This window comes from Puma concolor, chromosome C1, assembly GCF_028749965.1.
Source record: "Puma concolor isolate L17-30 chromosome C1, mPumCon1.1.hap2, whole genome shotgun sequence".
In the NCBI taxonomy this organism is placed as follows: Eukaryota; Metazoa; Chordata; class Mammalia; order Carnivora; family Felidae; genus Puma; species Puma concolor.
Window position 1 is genome coordinate 191749713 of NC_141674.1, and position 16886 is coordinate 191766598.

The 16886-nt window shown below is 40.6% G+C and overlaps 1 protein-coding gene and 1 pseudogene across 4 annotated transcripts in view; one reads left to right on the forward strand and one right to left on the reverse strand.

The window, feature by feature from the left end:
- Window positions 1-16886, forward strand: part of PARD3B (par-3 family cell polarity regulator beta) — a 1009985-nt gene that overhangs the window by 57855 nt on the left and 935244 nt on the right. The window lies entirely within an intron of this gene.
- Window positions 7116-15046, reverse strand: LOC112848363 (anionic trypsin pseudogene; annotated as a pseudogene).

Genomic DNA, 16886 nt, shown 5'->3' on the forward strand with positions numbered 1-16886 from the left:
GGGAATGCAAACTGGTGCAGCCACTCTGGAAAACAGTGTGGAGTTTCCTCAAAAAATTAAAAAATAGATATACCCTATGACCCGGTAATAGCACTGCCAGGAATTGACCCAAGGGATACAGGAGTGCTGATGCATAGGGGCACTTGTACCCCAATGTTTATAGCAGCACTTTCAACAATAGCCAAATTATGGAAAGAGCCTAAATGTCCATCAGCTGATGAATGGATAAATTGTGGTTTATATACACAATGGACTACTACGTGGCAATGAGAAACAATGAAATAGGGCCTTTTGTAGCAATGTGGATGGAACTGGAGAGTGTTATGCTAAGTGAAATATGTCATACAGAGAAAGACAGATACCATACGTTTTCACTCTTATGTAGATCCTGAGAAACTTAACAGAAAACCATGGGGTAGGGGAAGGAAAAAAAAAAAAAAAAAGGTTAGAGAGGAAGGGAGCCAAAACATAAGAGACTCTTAAAAACTGAGGACAACAACAACAACAAAAAAACAAAAACAAAAAACTGAGAACTGAGGGTTGATGGGGGGTGGGAGGGAGGGGACGGTGGGTGATGTGTATTGAGGAGGGCACCTGTTGGGTTGAGCACTGGGTGTTGTATGGAAACCAATTTGACAATAAATTTCATATTTAAAAAAATGTGTATGTGTGCATATGTGTGTTCACATAATATATATGCATATATCACACATTTCAGCAGTATACCATTGTTGGATATTCAGGTTGTTAGATTTTTCACAGTGATGAACAGTGCTGTTGTGAACATCTGTCTCTCAAATTTTTTGAATAACCTTCGTTATTTCCTTAGATTGATTCCTTAAATTGGAACTCCTGAATCAGTAGAAGTGTATGTTTGTGAAACTTTGGTACAGTCTTCCTACAGACTTTAGTAAGAAATCCGATGAGTTCTGATTACAACCATGCTTGAGAATGCACCTTTTTTCACTTTTGTTAATATGAAGGGGTGAACATTTTGCCATTTAAGAAAGCAGTACTGGGGTACCTGGCTGGCCCACTCGGTAGAGCATGTGACTCTTGATCTCAAGGTTTGTGGGTTTGAGCCCCATGTTGGGTATAGACATTACTTAAAAAAAATCTTTGGAAAAAAAAACAGTACTAATGAAGTTAATTTCTGCTGTGTGTGTTTTGCCTTTGGCTCTTGCTATTGATAGTTTGAAAGAAAAAAATGGACAATAGACACTTTTTGGGAGAACTCTTTCTGTATTAAGGATTTTAATCCCTTGTCATTTGTGGTAAATATACCTTGCAATTTTTCCCTCCTTTTCCTTAAGTTCCTTCTCCTAATTCTCCCATTTGCTTCACTCGGTTGCCTGAATATAGACTTTTGTAGCTCTTTTGCCCTGTAGTTCTAGTATAGCTTAAGTGAACATTTACAAAATATCACTGCTAACACTATCCATAATATCTTAAAGAAAAAACATGCGGAGTATGGTACATTGTCTGATGAAGGGCATAGGGCAACTTTTAAATGAAATTTGTCTGTAGAGGAAATGTCTTTGTATTTTCTTTTTTGTCCTAGAACTGAAGTGATGAGTTTTCAGTCTTTAGAAGTAACACCCATTCATAGTTCATGCTTTTGTGATGTTGACCAGTACTTTATAGGTCTGCATCATTTTATTTGCAAAATGAATGATAGGGTATGTGAGACTCATAATATTAAGTGATTGTTTTATATAGACTCACTGAGCTAGATAGTTGAATCTTTTTGTCCAATTGTTTGGTTTAAAATAACATAAAAAAATAAGATTTTTTTTCCTGAATAATTCTGTTAATAACGAACTTGAAGTTTTTGTTTGTCCCCCCACAGGTAGACTAAGAGTGGAGTGGAGAGATTTCTTTCAAGGACTGATCTTTAAGCACATTTCCTGGATATAGACCTTAAGACCTTTATTTTATAATAATGGAGGTAAAATGTTTGATGCATTGAATCTTCTCATGCATATAACCTCGTTTTCTACTCCATTTATTTGATAATTGTTTCATCATTTCAAATTCAATTTGTAATAGCAATGAACACTCTTTAATATTTTTCTAATAAGGATTAGTTGGAGAGGTTAATATGGTCAGAAATTTAAAGAAGCTCAGAGTCATCTTAATGAGTGTCAGGTAATTAACCTACATGAATAGATTAAAGAAATCAAGCAGACACGCTGATGGGTTTTCCTTTCAAGTTCAAATTTAGAACATCATCTGTGCAGTGGTTAGGTCTTACACATTAGACGGTGATTGCTATATTGTTTTTTAATATATAAAAAACTTAACAGTGAAACGTTATTAGAATTCCTCATCAAATTTGATTAATTGAAGAATGATTATGATATGTGATATGAATTTTGAATTCTTATATGTGAACGATTTTTTTTTCAATAAATAGTCTCCTCCAGATGAATTCCTTTGGAAATCAGGAACCAGCGCTTTAATATAGAGATCTCCTCTTACAAGAACAAATCATAATGTAAAACTTAAGCAGCTCAGGACCTGCTTCATTTAGGTCTAAGAAACTTGCTGAAAATGATTGTCACTATTATCCTAGGGATGCTGTTTTTCAAATTGAGATGAAGAATTACCTATTTCTGCGGTCACCGTAGGATTAAAAGACAAGTTCTGGAAGTGATCCTGAGTGGTTCCAAGGCAAGACTTCATCTAAATTATTCACATGGATGACATGTATCTTCTTAAGGAATTCTAGAAATTTATGGATGATTTGTCCTTTGTTTAGCTAATTACAATTGAGTTGATCTAAGCTATTTGTCTTTCTGGCCCTACTAGAGGTGGTATACAGTTAGTTGCTACCTTTTTTTTTTTTCTTTCTTTTCTTTCTTTTTTTTTAATACGGCAATTCTAGGTCAGGGAGAAGCTCAAACCGGAGATCATTTGTTTTGATCCCCTCTTTGAGGGTGAGTTATTTCTGGTCTTAAGCAAATAGCACCGCCTTGGTACGAAATCTGGATTTGTTCTTCAGCTCTGCCGCCTGCCGTTTACTCCTTCAGCCTTACAGTTCTGTTTTGTACAAGGGGGACACAAATTTTGTCATGTGGACAGAATGAATGAGATCTTGCTTGTGGAAACATTTTGTAAATCTGCTAAGTAATGCAAAGGTCAGATGTTTCATTGTTAACTTCGTAGGACAAGCTTTTCCTGTCCGTCTTAGGTATGCCCCTCCAAGCTGAATATACTCACTTTATCTTGACTTAGTTTGCAATCTCCTGTTCTACTCCCTGTCTACAAACCCTACCTAAGAATTTCCTTAAATAGTAGCAGAAAGAAACTGCGAGAATCTGGTAATGAGTTCCAAAGAAGGTGGAATGTTAGAATTAGTTGTATACACACCATTTCTGACCTGTGAATGGTAAAAATGTCAGTGGAGGTCATAATGTTGGATTTTAATCTGCACTTTGTGGCCTGGTTGTTTCTCATTGGCACAGACTTTAGGGCCAACTCTCACCACTATGTAGCCAACTATTCAAAAGGGAGACCAAGTGAAATCAATCCTTTTTGGGCTCTTGTTGTGTGAACATCTCTGTGCTGAGAGTTGGTGTGAGCAGGTGAGATACAAAGATTAAAAAAACAACAACCCAGAAATCGTTAAACTTCTTACTCTGGTTAGAAGATGGCATATCACATGAAAGTTAGAAGTTGAAAAAGCATCTCTCAACCACTCCTTTGGTGATTTGGATTTTATTTTCTGTTTCCCCAGCTATATTAGGAATGGTAAAGAGCTATCTTTATAACACTTTGTATTGCCATGTTGACCAATGCTGTGGTTTACTCTTAGCAGATGCTCAGTAAATATTTTGAATCAAGCTATAGAACCAGGATAGTTATAAATCCCTCTCTACTTATGAGAATAACAGTTAAGAGGACAGTTATTACTGATGCTAGGTTAATAGCATCCTCCGAAACTCTAAGGAGAGCGTATTTAGTTCTCTAAATTATATAGCTCTGTGCTCACTTATTTATCTTTGAAAGTGGTCAATAAAGAGCTTCTTGCTCAGCACAGGAACAAGGAAGTGCAGCAGAAAAGTCTTTAAAGTCAGAAAAGTTGAAAATACTGAGTCCTTATCACATAACCTGAGGCATTTGAGTTAATTTCCTCTTACGCCTTTATAACTCCTATTTTATTAAATGTGCTGTCTGTCAACCTCTGAGAGTTTTCTTGATTTTTCTGGATCTGGCTGTCTAATGGCACATTTTGTTTTAGAAATACAGTGTTTTAGCTGTGGTTGAAATAATTTGTGGGTCTCGATTAATTTACCAGTATTACTTCAGAAATCCTCCTAAAACGAATTTCGGTGGTTATTGTTTGTTAATTTCTCTGCTGGGGCACATTAAGCCTGAGAAGTAAAGCGATCTGCAAAGTCTGTGTGAACTGTTTGGATCCCTAAGGACCATCAAGAACAGATAATGAAAACACTGAAAATTTCTCCTCCTAACGTCAGTGTTTTTCTTTAAAGCAGGCCACAAGGCATTTTTCATTGTCCTAATAACCATCTGTTATAAAAATGTAGAACCTTAATGCCTGGTAAGTACATCTTGCTAATTCTGCCTTATAAACTACGCTGATTCACTCCTCACACCAGTGCTTTTGGCTAATTCCAAAGGGGACTCGGCACACCCAAGAATGTGAAGAATGCAGTGCAAAATCCAACAGGAGTGTTGGAAAAACACTTCCGCCCTTGAGTTGCACTCCGTGTTGGTGTGAAAGAGCTTTGTTCATTTTCTGCCTTAGTTTCCCCTTCAGAAAACAGTGACACGCCTTTCCAGGGGAGTTCACCTGGGCACAGACTGGAATGATTTTGTCAGGTTCAGGCAGCCCTCTTTGGGGTAAATCCTGGGGAGATTTCCTTTCGCCTGATCTGCTACCACCTGGCACATAGTAGGTATGTTTGCTGGATGAGTAATCGATATTTATTGAAGACTATTTGGTTATTTCCACTTACACGTAATAGCACCGGCTGACGAGGGTGACACGATTGCGTTTGTCATTACTGACCTCATTTTCTAATCTCTGAATATTAACAGTGTTGAGACAGAGCATTTGTTTTATAGAAAAAGGTGTATTCTTTGTGCCTTTGACATCCTGAGTGCTTTTCCTCACCACCGAGAATTGGACAAGGACAATGCTTTGTTACAAAAGGGGCAGAGGTCATTTCGATATCTTGTATTTAGCTCTATTAGTATTCTTTAGATTTTACTCCGGAATTCTTCATATCAGAAAAAAAAAAGTTTTAATATCAGCACAAGAAGAAGATATAATCTATGTGGTGGTGAGTGCCCAGTGCAAATACTAAAGTTCTTTAAAATGAAATTTTCCCTTTAAAAGCTGTTTAACATCCAGTCTTTCCAATAGAGATGTTGAAAGCAGAAATATACGTCTGCTCCTCAAACTCCTGTTTTCACTCTTTCCTGAAACATGCTGAGAAACTGAAAACATTTACTTCATATATTTAAAAAATGTTTGACTGAAGTGATATACACACGAAAGTCATTTTAGATTTCTTGGGAGGAGAAATTGCCCTTCTTTCTGATGTGATCTTTTACTCAGGTGGTACCTGGAGGTCATCTCTGGAGTTTGGGGCAATCAAGCCAGACCTAGGAAGGCTTTTGTTTTTATACTTTCTTTGCTTGTAAAGCAATAACGTATTCACGGTTAACTGCGAACCAGAGGCTCTTAGTATTAGAATACTGGCTGCGTATTAGAATCACCTAAACACTGCTCCCAGTAATTGCTTTGGGCTGGGGCTCAGTATTTGGCCGATTTAAAAGCTTCCAAGATGCTTCATACTGCAGCCTGGGCAGAGGATGGCAGTGGAGTGAGCCAGGGCAGATGGGTAACGATGGAAGTTTTCATGTAGCACTCATTTTGTGGTGAACCAGCCTTTTTGGCTCCATTTTTGTTGTGTAGATGGTTTTGATTCTAATCTCCAACCTTAGTCTAAGAAGCACTTGGGGTAGTGGAACTTGCTAAGAATACCAGTCCTTGGGGCCAGTGCACAGATTCTAACTCCGGGAAGTGAGGGGTTGAGCACACCAGCCAGTGATTTTAATAGAGATGGTTGAATTTCAGGGTTCCTTTAATCAATGCCATGTTCCAGTGACCTAGTCCAGTGTTAAGAAATCATTCTAAAACACACGGTCTTAACATACCGACATCATTGTACCTCGTGGGCTTATGGGTCGGGTATTTGCTATAGTTTGGCTAGGGGAATGCTTCTGTTCCATGCAGTGTCGGCTGGGGTCACTTGGTGATATTCACCTGGTGGCCGGTCTGCAGGGTCCAAGATGGCTGGATTCACATGCCTGGCACCCAGGCATAGAGAGCTGGAAGGCTGGGCCCAGCTGTGCCCTCTGCATGTACTGTTGGGGCTTTCTGACAAAGCCTCTTAGCTGGGCATTTGTGCTTACAAGGTGACTCAGGGTTCCTAGCATTTGCAAGAGAGCCAGGAAGGAGCTTCTGGGTTTCTTAGGACGTAGGGTCATTTCTGCCACAATCTATGGGGTCAGGCGAGTCTGTAAGAAAGCCTAAATTTAATGAGAGGGGAATTAGACTCTCTCAGCAAGAGGAATATCTAGGAACTTGAAGCCAGCTGTATCACCCCCCCACATAAATAGGCAAAAGTCATGTTGTTCTGACCCTATACAACTTTCTGAGTTACTGATTCATAGTTACTAGTCCCTGTCTTCATACAGGGGCGTAATGTCTTTTACCTGGTTAGTTTCGGTGATTTCTAAAAGGTATCTCTACCTGCATAGCAGTGTTCTTTGATTCATCGTATATGTGACACAACTAATCTTTCTGAAACACGATACTAATCGTGGGACTCCCTTTCCTTGAAGTGTAAATGGGTCTCCTCACCTCTTAGTCTAAGGTCGGTGGCAGGAAATGTAGTGTGGTGGTTAATATCACAGACCCTGTCCGAGTTCAAGTCCTGATTCTGATATTTACTCACTTTGTGACTTTGGGCAGTGTACTGTACCTGCATGTTGCTGTATTTTTTGTTTGTTTGTTTTGTTTTTTGTTTTGTTAACAGGCTCACTTTATTAGCATAGTGATGGTAGAGGGAATTGGGGTTTTAGCTGTTGGCAGCTATGGTCTCCTTAGTCCAGTCTACAAAAATCACACACCTTGGTGTAGACTCCCAGCTTCTTCTTCTGGGTGCATCCATAGTCCCAGAAGACAATTTCCTGGAGCTCACCATTGCAGACCACAGGGCCACCAGAGTCACCCTGGCAGGAGTCCTTGCCTCTCTTGAGGAAGCCAGCGCAAACCATGTTCTTCATGATCTGCCCAGGGTAGGAGGCTTCCCCCGGGCCTGACTCAGCAGTGTGGCGTCCAGGCACTGCAGCAGGTCGGGGTCGTTGGTTCCAGAGCCCAGGGTGTTGCCCTAGCCAGAGAGAAGGCATTGGGTGCTAGTGGGTACACAGGTGGAGGTATGGAGGACACCCAGGTAGTGAGGGCTGCAGGAGAGAAGAGCTTGACGAGCATCATGTCATTGTCTAGGGTCCAGCTGCTATCATCGGGGTGGCTGAGTTGATGAACTTGCTCATCCCCCTCTAGGACATTGATGTTGTGTTCCCGAGAGCCTCACTTGGATGCAAGACTCATAGCAGTGAGCCACGGATACCAGCCTCTTACAATTTCCCTTTTACAGATGAAACAAGTAGCTCAGCGGGTGATTGTGACAATCCAATGAGTAATATATGTAATGCCCTAAAATGTGTTGGGACAAAATGGTTTTTATTATTGTTGCTGTTAACATTTTTATGGTGAGGCATTCAAGGCCTGTCATGCTCTATTGCACCTTATATTTCCAACCTTATTTCCTATGACTATTCCTGCAATCCGTGCTGCCCCCTCACTCAGCTATCTCCTGTCCTGTCTTCCTTTCTTCCTGTCTTCCTTTCTTCCTGTCTTCCTGTGTTTTCCTTGCTGACTGCTGCTCATGCTATCATCTGTCAATGGAAAGCTGACTTCTCTCCCCCCTCTTCTTTAGAAAGGGGTTTCACTCCAAGGCTTTAGACGGTTTTCAATCAATGGAAACTAGAATTTTATACTTCATTCCATGACCCAAGCACGGTTATGTTTGGTCTCTCTGATTCTCATATACATTTAATGCAATACTACTTTCTACCCTGCCTGACTTCTGCATTTGAGTTTCCCACAAGTGTAGCACAGTACTGTGCCTTACATATTGGGGTTTAAAATTTAGTATGGCATCAGAAAAGTTCAGGCTATGCTGCCGTAACAAATCTGAAAATCTCTGGCTTAGAGTAATCAGCTTATTTCTCGGTCATGCTGTCAGCCCCTGGTGGGTCATAGGAGATCTCATTTTATCATCTGGGGCCCCACATGGAGGCTCCATCTTACAATGTTTCCATGATTATAGAAAATCAAGGAAAATGTAAATTGATGCACTGGCTCTTAAAGCTTCTGCACAGAGAGACGCATATTACTTACGCTCAAATTTCTTTGGCCAGTTACATGTCAAACCTGAATTCGAATGGGTGGTGAAGTATGATTCTTCCACGTTCTCAGAATAAGAGAATCAACAACCTATGAACCAGCTCCAGCGGCCACAGTTGACTCCCTAGTTTTATTACCTATTTCTGTAAGATGCTGCTAGGTTGATAGAACCAAGTTGCTATGAAAGCTTCATCTGTGTGCACCTCAGTATCATATACCATTCAATTCAGGTGAGTCCATGGGCAGTCCTTCGGATCCCCTTTGGATGCTGCTCTAAAGAAAACAAACAAAAATCATTCAGTAGCTGTTATGTTGTGTTTATGGTTTTTCTTAGAAATATTAAAGCCTCAAACATTCTTTTTCATATATTTCTTTAAAATTTTTTTAAAGTTTATTTCTTTTGAGAGGGAGAAAGCAAGAGCAGGAGCAGGGAAGAGGCAGAAAGAGGGAAAGAGAGAATCCTGAACAGGCTCAACGCTGTCAGCACAGAGCCAGGTATGGGACTAGAACCCACCAACCATGAGATCATGACCTGAGCCAAAATCAAGAGTTGGATGCTTAACCCCCTGAGCCACACAAGCACCCCTATGTGTTTCTCTTAAAACCCCCAAACCTTTCTTTCCCCTTGTGAGAGTGCTGACAACACTGACTCCATCTTTGGTCTTCCATCTTGTTCCTATTTGTCTAATGACCTCCCTCAGGGCTATGTGTTCAGGTTCCATGGAGGTAAAATGTATGCTCTGACTGGAATGTGGAAGGCTAGTTCTGATCTCTAAAGTGGCACACAGAAGACTCCAGAAATTAGTAGAGATGGCTGGTACACAGAAGCTCCCACTTTACATAACTGGTAGAGATGGCTGCCTCTCTGAAGGCCCTCACTTCACATTAACTAGTAGAGATCCTCTGGTACACAGATGGTGTCAATTTAGATGGCTACCTGTTGACCTTACCACAGTGCCCCTTGCCCTATACAATCTGTGGGCTAAGGTCCAGACGTGGAGAGTAAGGGTGGATAATAGCTGTGTGCTGCCTGGGTCATTTGTCTGCCAGATTTCCACACACCCCCTCGCTCCATTAGTAAGTTACCCTGAATTAAGCTCCGTATGGAGTGGTTTGCTTTGTTTTGGGTCCAAAGTGCCTTCTAACCTTGGAGGATACTTGACTCACCCTCCTTTACCTTCTGACACCCCTACCCTTTGATTATTGCTTTGAAGTAAAAACTGGTTAGCAAGACACAGGTGCTAACTTTAGTGTGCTAGAACTACTGCTAGGTGACTGTAAAATCAGCTCCTGGGCACAGTCACTTATTTTGGGGGTTTACCAAATTGAGCTTGTGGAGTAAGGTGATAATGATCTTAGCAAGTTGGAAAGATAGTCCATAAACAAGATGTTCAGTAGCTCAAATTTAAGATAGTAACCAAAAGGAAACTATAGAAGATGCTGACAACCACATATATGAAAGATTACATTTATTAAATGCAACAATTGGGAAGTTTTTTGTTTCTAGAATGTAATCCTCAAGAAGGCCCTCCATAGAACTTTGCTTTGATTAGTTCTAAGAAGTACAGACTCCAGGGAAGCCCTTAGAGGTTAGGGGATTACTGAGGAGGTAAGGATGGCAAGTAGAGGAACCAGGTCATGACTGACTGGTTTAATAGACCAGCACAGTAGGGCTTCCATTAACATTTTAAGTTGGCAACATTCTTCTTTAAAAAAAATTTCTTTTTGTTTTAAATAAGAGCATTTTTTTTTGTTTTGTTTTAAATAATAAGATGAAAGGGGCAGAGAGAGAGAAAATCATGAGCAGTCTCCAGGCTCACTGCAGAGCTGGACATGGGCTCCATCCCACGAGCCTGGGATCATGACCTGAGCTGAAATCAAGAGGTGGGTGCTCAACTGACTGAGCCACCCAGGCACCCCATTGGCAACATGCTTATAAGGACTTCATTTATAAGGACCAGAAATCGTTGCTTGTGTGTCTACTTGTCCTTTTGTAATGATGTGGAAAAAGTAGGCTATGAAAGGGCAGAAAATTATGAAATGAATACAGTGGCAACAAAGGATTTGAGAACAAAGCAGATGAAGGGTGTGGGAGGGGCTACACCTGTGAAGGTACTCAGCTGTTTTAAATCCCCAGAGAAGGGTGTAGTCTCCGGTTCCTGTAAGGGACCTTTCTGGGAGGGAATTAACTCTTAATTGCTTAGTGTTACATTCCTTAGGAGTTGTTGGGTAGCCAAATCCGATGACAGAAGAATGTATTAATGGAAACTATGACCTATTTCTTTTTAAAAAAGTTTTGAGAGTGAGAGCAAGCAGGGGCAGAGAGAGATAACAAAAACTAAAGGAATTCATGACCACTAAACTAGCTCTGTGGGAGATCCTCATGGGGACTCTGTGGATAGAAGGCAACAAAGCCTCCAAAGGACCAGAGATGTCACTCCAAACATGAAACCTACGGATAACACAATAACACTAAATCTATATCTTTCAGTAATCACTCTGAATGTAAATGGACTAAATGCCCCAATCGAAGGACATAGGGTATCAGAATGGATAAAAAACCAAGATCCATATATATGCTGTTTTCAGGAGACTCATTTTAGACCTGAGGACATATGCAGATTGAAGGTGAGGGGATGGAGAACCATCTATCATGCTACTGGAAGTCAAAAGAAATCTGGAGTAGCCATACTTAAAAACTAGACTTTAAAGACTGTAACAAGTGATGAAGAAGAGCATTATATCATAATTAAGGGGTCTATCCATCAAGAAGAGCTAACAGTTGTAATTGTGCCCCCAACTTGAAAGAATCCAAATATATAAATCAATCATAAGCATAAGCAAACTTATAGATAATAATATTGTAATTGTAGGTGACTTGAACACTCCACTTATAGCAATGGACAGATCATCTAAGCAGAAAATCAATAAAGAAACAATGGCCTTGAATGATACACTGAATCAGATGGACTTGATGGATTTATTCAAAACTTTTCTTTCCAAAGCAGCAGAATACACATTCTTCTCGAGTGCACATGGAACAGTCTCCAAAATAGATCACATATTGGGTCACAAAACACCTTTCAACAAATATAAAAGGATTGAGATCATACCATGAATATTTTCAGATCACAGTGCTATAAAACTTGAAATCAACCACAAGAAAGAACTTGGAAAGCCTCCAAATGCATGGAGGTTAAAGAACACCCTAATAATGAATGGGTCAACCAAGAAATTAAAGAAGAAATTTAAAAATATATGGAAGCAAATGAAAATGAAAACATGACCGTCTAAACCCTTTGGGATGCAGCACAGGCAGTCCTAAGAGGAAAATACATTGCAATCCAGGCCTGTCTCAAGAAGCAACAAAATTCTAAAAACAGAATCTAAGCTTACACCTCAAGGAATAGAAACAAAGCAGCAAAGAAACCCCAAAGTCAGCAGAAGAGAAATAAGATTAGACCATAAACAAGCAATACAGAATCCAAAAAACTAGTAGAACAGATCAATGAATATAAGAGCTGTTTTTTTTTTTTTGAAAGAATAAACAAAATCGATAAACCTCTAGCCAGACTTCTCAAAAATAAAAGCGAGAGGGGCACCTGGGTGGCGCAGTCGGTTAAGCATCCGACTTCAGCCAGGTCACGATCTCGCGGTTCGTGAGTTCGAGCCCCGCGTCGGGCTCTGGGCTGATGGCTCAGAGCCTGGAGCCTGTTTCCGATTCTGTGTCTCCCTCCCTCCCTCTCTGCCCCTCCCCCATTCATGCTCTGTCTCTCTCTGTCCCAAAAATAAATAAACGTTGAAAAAACCATAAAAAAAAAGAAAATAAAAGCGAGAGTACCCAAAGATAAAATCACAAATGAAAGAGGAGAGATCACAACCACCACCACAGAAATACAATTATTAGAGAATACTATGAAAAATTATATGCCAATAAACTGGACAACCTGGAAGAAATGGACAAATTCCTGGACACCCACACACACTACCAAAACTGAAAAGGAAAGAAATAGAAAATTTGAACAGACCCATAACCAGGGAAGATACTGAATTGGTTACCAAGAATCTCCCAATAAATAAGAGTCCTGGGCCAGATGGCTTCCCAGGGGAATTCTACCAGACATTTAAAGCAGAGTTAATACCTGTTCTTCTCAAGCTGTCCCAAAGAATAGAAACATCTCCAAAGGCAAGGAAAATAAAAGCAAACTATTGGGAACTCATCAAGATAAAAAGCTTCTGCACTGCAAAGTGTCAATCAACAAAACTAAATGGCAGCCAATGGAATGGCAGAAGATATTTGCAAATGACATGTCAGATAAAGGTTAGCATCCAAAATCTATTAAGAACTTACCAATCTCAATGCCTGAAAAACAAATAATCCCGTGAAGATATGGGCAGAAGATATGAATAGATACCTTTCCAAGAAGACTTCCAGATGGCTTACAGATAAGTGAAAAGATGCTCAACATTGCTCATCATCAGGGGAAATACAAATCAAAACCACATTGAGATACACCTTATACCTGTCAGAGTGGCTACAATTAACAACTGAGGAAACAACAGATATTGGCGAGGATGTGGAGAAACGGGAACCCTCTTGCACTGTTGGTGGGAATGCAAACTGGTGCAGCCATCCTGGAAAACAGTGTGGAGGTTCCTCAAAACACTAAAAATAGAATTACCCTATGACCCAGCAATAGCACTGCTAGGAACTTATCCAGAGGATACAGGACTGCTGACTCATAGGGGCATTTGTACCCCAATGTTTATAACAGCGCTTTCAACAGTAGCCAAATTATGGAAAGAGCCCAAATATCATTAACCGATGAATGGGTAAAGAAGATGTGGTTTATATATACAATGTAATACTATTTGGCAATGAAAAAGAATGAAATGTTGCCATTTGCAACAATGTGGATAGAACTGGAGGGTGTTATGCTAAGTAAAATAAGTCAGAGAAAGACATATCCTATGTTCTCACTCATATGTGGAATTTGAGAAACTTAATAGAAGACCATGGGGAAGGGAAGGAAAAAAAATAGTTATAAACTGAGAGGGAGGCCAACCATAAGAGACTCTTAAATACAGAGAACAAACTGAGGGTTGATGTGGGGGTAAGGGAGAGGGGAAAATGTGTGATGGCTGTTGAGGAGGGCACTTGTTGGGATGAGCACTGGGTGTTTTTTAAAATTTTTTTTTCAACGTTTTTTATTTATTTTTGGGACAGAGAGAGACAGAGCATGAACGGGGGAGGGGCAGAGAGAGAGGGAGACACAGAATCGGAAACAGGCTCCAGGCTCTGAGCCATCAGCCCAGAGCCTGACGCGGGGCTCGAACTCACGGACCGCGAGATCGTGACCTGGCTGAAGTCGGACGCTTAGCCGACTGCGCCACCCAGGCGCCCCAAGCACTGGGTGTTTTATGTAAGTGATGAATCATCCCGAAGCCAAGAGCACACTGTATACAGTGTATGTTAGCTAACTTGACAATAAATTATATTTAAAAAAAAGTTTTATTTATATTTTGAGAGAAAGCAAGAGCAAGAAGGGGAGGGGCAGAGAGAGAGAGAGCGGGAGAGAGAGAATCCCAAGCAGGCTCCGTGTAGGGCTCAAACTCACGAACTGCGAGATTGTGCTCTGAGCCAAAATCAAGGGTTGGAGGCTTTACCGACCAAGCCACCCAGGTGCCCCTAAACCGTGATCTGTTAATGTAGATTTTCATCATGTGAAAGCCATGGTATTTTTTTTTTTTAAGACTTGACAATCCAGAAAGTAAAACCCTCTATCCAGAAAGATGCACCTGTGGGTGCCGTATCGTGCTTCATTTGGGGGTGTGTAGTGGGACTCTCAGTTTAGAATCCTGGCAGAACCAGCAAGGGGAGGTTTTTAAACTAGTTTGTATGCCCAGCAGTCATCTACTTCAGAAATATCTGGTGGTAAAAAGTGGATGTGTTGGTGGTTTTAGACAGGCAATAAGGGGGAATTTGTTTGTTTTTAATTTTAGGCATTTTAAACAGCACATGCTTGTGTATTTTAAAAATATTTGCTTTAATGCAACGCTAAATATTGTAGGGGGCAAGGAAAGTTTGCAGAACAGCACATTTGCTTGGGGAGAAGGTTTCCATGGCTCTCCTCTAGCTGTTATATGTTTACATCCCCCAGAACTTTCACTCTGGCGTTTTTCCCGGGAAAGAAAGCTCTGCCCTTTCCCATTCTTCTACCCTTAGTGTGTGTGGGTGGCTTTGCATCTCCTGGGGGAGGGCACTGGGAGTAAAGCTGAGCAGAATTCTCCTTGGCTCCCAGAATCTCAAGCCAAATGGATTTGTTCTGAGCTGGCTGGGTCTCACTTTCTCATAGTTCTGCCTGGAAGGAGATGAGTTTTGGGTATGATGTGTCCTGAAAGCATAAACTCTTTATTAGCACAGATAAATCAGTTGGCTCAGTAGATTTGGGGAGCACTGGTAACATTCATAAATCATTGTGTAGGGCTGTTGGTTACCTGGGAAATACTCAGATTACGATTCCCTGACTTGGACGTCATCGTGCTTTCCCTGCCTCCCCTCACGTACGTAACAGGGACAGGTTTGTGTGATGGTGACGATTTTGAAGGTGAAAGGATTTCAATCTTTAATTTACATTTCTCAGAATAATAGAATGGCTACAATGTGTTGTGTTGTGGATTAGGGAGAAGTCTGAAACTGATTTAAAATCAAAATGAGACTTTGTACCTCAATCTGACATTGCCTCTCTATATTATAAAAACTTCCAGGGGCGCCTGGGTGGCTCAGTCGGTTAAGCGTCCGACTTCGGCTCAGGTCATGATCTCGCAGTTTGTGGGTTCGAGCCCCGCATCAGGCTCTGTGCTGACAGCTCAGAGCCTGGAGCCTGTTTCATATTCTGTGTCTCCCTCTCTCTCTCTGACCCACCCCTGTTCATGCTCTGTCTCTCTCTGTCTCAAAAATCAATAAGCGTTAAAAAAAAAATTTAAAAAACCCTTCCAATTATGAAATAATGGTGTAGGTAATACCTTGCTACGTTGGTCTGGAGTTACACTTATTTTAATATGAACTGGTTAAGGGCAGCTCAGTCGGTTAAGCGTCAGACTGGCTCAGGTTATGATTTCGTGGTTTGTGGGTTCAAGCCCTGGGTTGGCTCTGTGCTGACAGCTCAGAGCCTGTAGCCTGCTTCAGATTCTGTGTTTCCTTCTCTCACTACCTCTCCTCCACTCGTGTGCATGCTCGCTCGCGTGCTCTCTCTCTCTCTCAAAAATAAATATTAAAAAAATAAACTGGTCAAAATTTACAACTTGTATTTCTGTGTCTAAAGTTAAATTTGAATGACATTTTTAAGGTGTTTTCTTCCGTAGCAGGCTTTTGGATTTGTTTAGAACATTTTGATTTTGAAAATTAAGTCTGAGAGTGTCAAGGTAAAGCATCTAATACCAATTTTTTTTTAGTAATCCTACAACATTTCTCTGAGTGTTTTGACGTTGGAAAATTCTTCTAGAAAGAATTAAAGTGGTCAGTGAAAGATGGTAAAATCTGGGTGTTAATATTTGCCACATTAAATCATTTAAGTAATTCATCAGCAGAGTTCTGGCTTCCTGTTCCCTTGTCCTTTATAGAGTCACTTTGAATATTACTCCGCTTCACAACAGGCTCTTTCTCTGGGTAGGAAAAACCTTGTCTTCTCTACCTCTGAGTGTTCTGAGAACAAGATATGGCTAGTTGGTCCAGTCTGTGTTACTGCAGCCCAATGATTTTAACTATTTATTTGCTTAGCAGTATTGCTATCATATAAAATTTAATTGATACGTGCTTGAAGAATTGCTGTCAGATTTTTGAAGACCTCAAGGACATTTTACAATTTACATCAAAAATGGCTGTTTTAGCACTGCATTTTCCAACCACTTCCCTGATGCCATCCCTCCAACAGCAGAGGGTAGCACCTTGCAGGCAGAGTAATTCTGCAAGCAGAGCAGGGAGGCCTTCATCAAGGGCTTCCTTGCCCATACTTTGATGTTTCGTAAACACAAAACAAAATTTTTATTCCGGCTTCTAACTAGAATTAGGGGAGCGGTTCGCTCAGCAGCCCAAATGCATCAGAGATGAAAGGAAATAGGCTGGGAAACTACTCCTGGAGCCAGATGAGAAGTAGCTGAATGTGCTGTAGATGAAGAAATCCTTGTAGCCCTCTTAGGGTACCCATTTAGAAGCATCCTATTAAAATTTGCTACATAGTTAAAGCTGACATTTTGAACCCTGTCTGAGAAAGTGGGAAACCCTTGTCATGAATAATGCTATGTAGAGCAGTAGATTAGGACTCCTACCTTTTATCTTGCTTTCAATTCTAATGTGGCATTCCATTCTCTGTCACTTTAG